At 38.8% G+C, this 6,000-nt stretch overlaps 1 protein-coding gene across 1 annotated transcript in view; it reads right to left on the reverse strand.

Moving 5' to 3' along the window:
- Positions 1–6,000, reverse strand: part of eif2b3 (eukaryotic translation initiation factor 2B, subunit 3 gamma) — a 33,864-nt gene that overhangs the window by 22,633 nt on the left and 5,231 nt on the right. The window lies entirely within an intron of this gene.

The raw sequence follows: 6,000 nt of genomic DNA on the forward strand, positions 1-6,000 counted from the left end.
GGATAAGGAAGAAAAACACATGAGCAAAGAATCCACAGACTGTCAAACAAAAGAAAGAAAAGGAAAGATTACAGTGAAGTTGTTTTTTAAAAAAAAGTATTTATATAAAATAAATGTAATATATTATCTGGTTTAAAAAAGGATCAAAGTACGTAGAGTATGAGATCAAGGGTCAAGTTGACCTAGATTTACATGCAACTCTAATCTTGACCTGGCGACAGGAAGCTGCCACAGTAAAATTAAAGGTGCCTGCAAGAGATCTCCTGACTCCTGAGACTCTGAGACCTTTCAGCTCTCTCCTCGCTCTATCACAGACTGATAAGCTCGCACACATGTTCAGAAACAGAGCACTCTCACACAGCCACACACATTAAATGGACAAAGGCGTGCTTGCTTCATTCACACATGCACGCACGCAGGCGTACACTCAGAGGCGACAGCCGAGTGGAGTCAGCTGGAGAGGCAAAGACACTTTGGCCTTTCAACAGCCAGGATCACTGGACAGGTCAGGACCACACACACTGGTGCACAAGCAATCACACACAGATTCGGATTTGTCCTAGTGGTAACTGACTTCAATCCAAAACTAGTGCTTGCACAATCCTGACCCGTTTCAAGGACACTTTCTTTGTTGTATGAGGTATGAATCCACCAGTAAAGGCTGACATTCACAACTCTGTTATTTACAAGTTACAAAATTCAGCAATGTCACGTACATAAAGAAAGCTATGATGTATATAATAAACAAAGAAAGCATGAAACAGAGATTCAGGCTTCATCCAATTCCCATGAGAAGACAGCAGCAGGGAGAATTTCATGGTTTGATTCAGGAGTTGAAGCTCTATCATGACTGCTTTTGTAAATATTTCACCTTTTTCAAAGAACCGATTCGCCCAGAGCAGCGTTTAGCTGCGTGTCGGAGGTAAAATAATATTATTTTACTATTTCCATATAATTGTATATTCAGTACCAGTGAATGTTTTGAGCTACAGTGCACTTGTTGGTATACTGCAGTATGAAAACTGACAATACTTTCGCTCAGCTGCATGCATGCATGCATGCATGCACGCCAGTCAGACTTTTTACCACACTTCCAATAAAAACAGTCTATTTGTTCAATCTCTTTTATATTTTGATTCCTCAAAGGATTTTTGAAGCTAAGAACTTGAAATGACTCTGCTGTGTGACACTGGTCATCAAGTCAGTGTAGGTTTGAAGGATACACAAGCTTTGACTAATGTGTTCATCATAAAAAAGAACAAAAACAAACCACTGAATATTTTCCATCTCACCCTGGGAAAAAAGTAATGTGGGTCACTTTTAACATGTACAAGTCTTGCCTGGTCTTCTTAAGATTATGAAGTTTCAACATTGCAGTTCAGTGAAAAAACAGAGAAAATGCACATGGAGTAAGGGTGTGGAGCAAGACTGTTGAAAGAGGGAAAGAAATAAAAAAAGACACATCTAAGCATGTTTGCTGTGCCGCTTTCATGAAAAGCCTCAGTCCCATCTCTCACTCCTCTCTTTCTTCACCTTTTGTGTCAAGTCTTACAGGCTGACTAACAGATGTGGACCAAAGGTGAAGCCTTGAATCACAAACTCCAATGTATATATAGCTGTTTTAGTTCATACGCGCTCATTATACCAGGTGATTAAGCCTCAACGATAATAAAAATGTCAAAGAGGCTTTTGGCGTACAAAGCAAAACGTGCATGCAAAGTACTCCTTTCACTAGTTTGGCTTATTGTGAAAGAACTCAGCATTAATCAGCATATCCGTCCACTTTTGTGTAACCTCACTGTTTGCAGAGTGAACAAAATAAAAAATGCTCCCTGTAATCTCTCCTTTCAGTGTTCGAGAGAAATGGCCGACTGTGCTCACCCAGAGCACACACCGATTCCTGTAACTATTTTGTTTGATCGGTTACACCAAATCCCCTCATGGAAGGGTGTTTGCATCAAGATGTGTGAGTGTCTACACTGTGCGCAGGCTTCGGTTTGACAGATTGAGTGATCTCTGTGCGGGGATTTGGCAGGCCATGGTTACAGTTCCTCACTCATCACCTTGCAGTGTGTGAGTGTTTGTAACTCAATGCCTCTCATCCAGCTGGCTGCTCAAAGGATTAGAAACTCAACGATTCTCAATGAGAGCATGCTGAAGCTAGTTCTGCCTAAGTGTGTGAATATTTGTACATGTGGTAATTCCAAGCATCTATTAAAAGGACTAATCTAGCTAAGAAAATAACTAGAATCTGTACACCAATTCAAAGGGGAAAAAAGAAAAACGATTAAAGCCATTTGACCAAAAGAACTAAAAGACTGATCATGTTGTAAAGAATGAATGTCAGAAGGACATTTTTATCTTCGATTGTACAGACAGGCACAAAATAAAGAAAAAAAACCCTGAAAGCTTTATCATTACAGTGAGAGCATTTAGTGCCTTTGCTACACTGTGAGGAGTATTTTGCTGGCAACTTGAATGTAAAGCTGTTTTCAATGATCAGCTTTATCCATGATTTAACATTTCTGTCTTGAGAAGAGCCACTTTCTTTTCAGGACAATAACACCCAAAGAATCACGTGGAATCACTAGATTTTTAACCCATTTGAATATCTATGCAACATGTCAAGTATGGCCGACCAAAAAGATTACTGTATTTTCCACATTATAAGGCGCACTTAAAATCCTTTAATTTTCTCAAAAATCGACAGTGCGCCCTATAATAATAGTTAAAAACTGTCTAAATTCTTTCATCTTTAATAAAATGATCAGCGTTGCTGCTTTACCAGGTGTAACAATTAAATTTAACATGCAGGCATCCATAAAAACAGAATTTATTAAATTTAACAGAGTTAGAAGTTAGCAGGAAGTTAGCTTGCTAGTTTCCACCTAAACATGATATAGCATGTTCTGATTGAGAGATTTCTGAAAAAATTAAAACACACAGCTCTGCTTTCGATTAATGCGCCTTATAATCCGGTACGCTTGATGTATGAAAACAGACCTGTGCATCGACATTGCGCCTTATTATCCAGTGCGCTTTATGGTCCGAAAAAATACGGTAATTGTAGTGATCGAGGCTCTAAAACAACAGTCTTACATCAGATTGTGATAGAGATTTCAAGATGACTGTTTGTGACCTGACCTGGGACAAAGTTAAAGAAGCTACAACTCACATTGTAACTGAAACTATAGCCTGCTAGGGTTATCAAAATACTAGAATGTCAAACTTACCGAAATGCAGTGTAAAAGAAAAAAAAAAGCACAGGGGGAAAAAGATTAGAACAATACAAACTTTACCAACTTAATAACACATTGCTAATATAGGAACTGTGAGGAACTGCTTATAGTTAAATGACTAACGTTAATGTGTGTGTCAGTCAGGCTAACGTTTATGAGTATGTAATACTTTACTCTTTGTAAAGACTTGTTCAGTCTTGGGGTGCTGGTATAACTCATTGGGTTGAACAGTCAAACCAAATGCCTAAAGGCTTCTGCAGAGTCCACCCTGTGCCATTTCCTGCATGTCCATGCTTTCTCCCTCCTTTCCTTACTACTCTAGTCTCCTGTCACGAAAAAAGGCTAAAAAAAACCCCCCTAAATTAATCTAAATAAAGTTGTCCAGTGTTGCTAATGTCAAATATTTCAGCTGCTAGTGAGGAGAGGTGCTGGGTGAAGTGTGTCAACTAGAGGAGGCAAAGACTGCACTGGTGGTAATGATACTGATACAAATGAGTAATTTGATAGTAATTTTTAGTATCTGAGAATTGATTTTTTTGACAACCCTACTACGCCCTACATCTACTTATCATCCAGTAGGAATGTAGCATGTAATGATGCTTAGTGTTGGGAATGGAAATTCCTGGAAATATTAGGATCTTGTGGTTTTTCTTCCTTTTAAGATTAAGGGTGGGCGATATTGTTTCAGATTGTTCCTCTTTTCTATATGTTGATAATTAAGTGGTTCTGGTATTGTGAAATTAGTTGACTCTTCTAATAATCTAGCTTTTTACTACAAGCTACATTCGTATGCCTTTCTAAGTATCAAGCAAACACATTCACCCACCTGCACATACACACTCTTTGGGAATTTGCCAAAAAGGAGGAGCGAGGGATCAAACCCCTGACCAGAATCACAATCCAGATCAAGAGTTGTGATTGTGCCAGAAAAAAAAAGTCATGATCTTCTGGCCAATCACCTACCAACACTTGGTTCAGATCATAATATAATTTAAAAAATATACCAACAAAAACTCGTCTTGATTAAATAAAGATGTGACTGGATGCAAAAGTTAATTTTGTATGGCAAAATGTTTGGACTGTATTTCTGTAACTGCCAAAAATGTGTCTTTTCTTGTAAATGTTTGAGTCAGACAGTACCGTAGATCAGCACTATTTACCTTGCTGATTTCATATAGCATATCATTACTGTAAATATGTATTGGCTGAAAGCCTGAAAACAACCATAAAACCTTAAATTATTGACATACGCATGAATCACAATGAATGAATTACTCAAAAGCATTCATAGTATCACCTTCATTTAAGATTTGATGAGTCTGAATTAATTGTGATTCTTAAAAACTGACATTTCTAACTAAGCCAGTGGTATACAATTCTTTGATAGTAAAACAATAAACAAGAGAAATTGCTTTTGAAACACATCAGCGGCCAACCCTAACCCCAAACTAATCCTAAACTCATATAAACATGTCTTCATGGACACAAGGGGCCAGTCAGTACAATGGCATATACACAGGGTCACCATACACCCTTACATACCCAAACACAAATGTTGCACAGATGTGCATGACTGCTGCATGAGAATAAATGGTGCACTGGGTAAACTGGCAGCACAAGGAGTTTGAGTCTTAACCATGACCTCATCTGTTTAGAGTGAATCGGATGAAGGGAGGGATGGAGGGATCAGCAGGCAGGATATAGAGGGGGGTATGGAAATTGCAGTTGGGGGTCATGGATACCAAGACAGCATATGTACACGTGTGTGCCTGTGAATGTTTGTGTGTATTTTAAAAATGTGCAATGAGGTACCTCGGCGGCCTTGGCCATTCAAAGCAGGAAAACGCATGGATCGGTGGTCAGCCCAGCAGTGTGAACGTTAGGGCTGCCACAAACTGTTATTTTGATAGTCGACTAGTCACTGATTATTTTTGAGATTAGTCAACTAATCAGATCATGCATCCATTGGACATACAACGTACAGCTTATTGCACCAGCAGCGTCTACTCTTATATAACTATCATTAGCTTACAGCTTTAAGTGTTTAAGGTATGTGCTAACTAAAAATAAAGACAAGATGATAGTTTATTAAATTTTAATGAAATTTGCAGATTGTTTCGGTGAAGTTTAATAAACTCAGCCGTCTGCTCCTTGCTATCTAAAATATAACAGGACACCGGAGTATATTCTCGAGCATCTCACACTTCTGATAATCAGCTGTCTGCTTGACGTTTATTCAGCTGTGTAAAAACTATAACTTTAATCTCAGCCAAACCGATTTACTCAGGAACAAATAAAATACTGAAAAAAGCCAAACGATAACATTTTTAAGTTATCTAAGTGACTTATATATCATGTTTAACCTGAGTAGCGAAAGACGGCAGTGGGTTTGAAAACGATTTGCCAGGACTCCGGTGTTCTCACCGGCTCTAGTGAGCCTTGAACCCCAGCTAGCTATCGAGCTGGTGAGTAACAGATGTCTCCGAAAACGTTGGAGCGCTTTTGAAAATATGTGGTGTCTTGATAAACTGAGCAGATATTTGAGGTTTACACGGCTACACGTTTATTTTGTGACCCAGAAAGAATAATAAGAGTAATATTAAAACTAACTAGCTGCCGTCATTGTTGGAAACTGAGCTGGGCCACGCTTTGAATTCTGGGACAGAGCTTCTTCTTCTTCGGGGTTTAATGGCAGCTGACATCCTTGTAAATGCAGTGCTGCCATCTTCTGTTTCAGTCCGCTATTACACTCTTAAATCCT

This window comes from Haplochromis burtoni, unplaced genomic scaffold, assembly GCF_018398535.1.
Source record: "Haplochromis burtoni strain Fernald_Lab_line unplaced genomic scaffold, NCSU_Asbu1 Contig_3, whole genome shotgun sequence".
NCBI lineage: Eukaryota > Metazoa > Chordata > Actinopteri > Cichliformes > Cichlidae > Haplochromis > Haplochromis burtoni.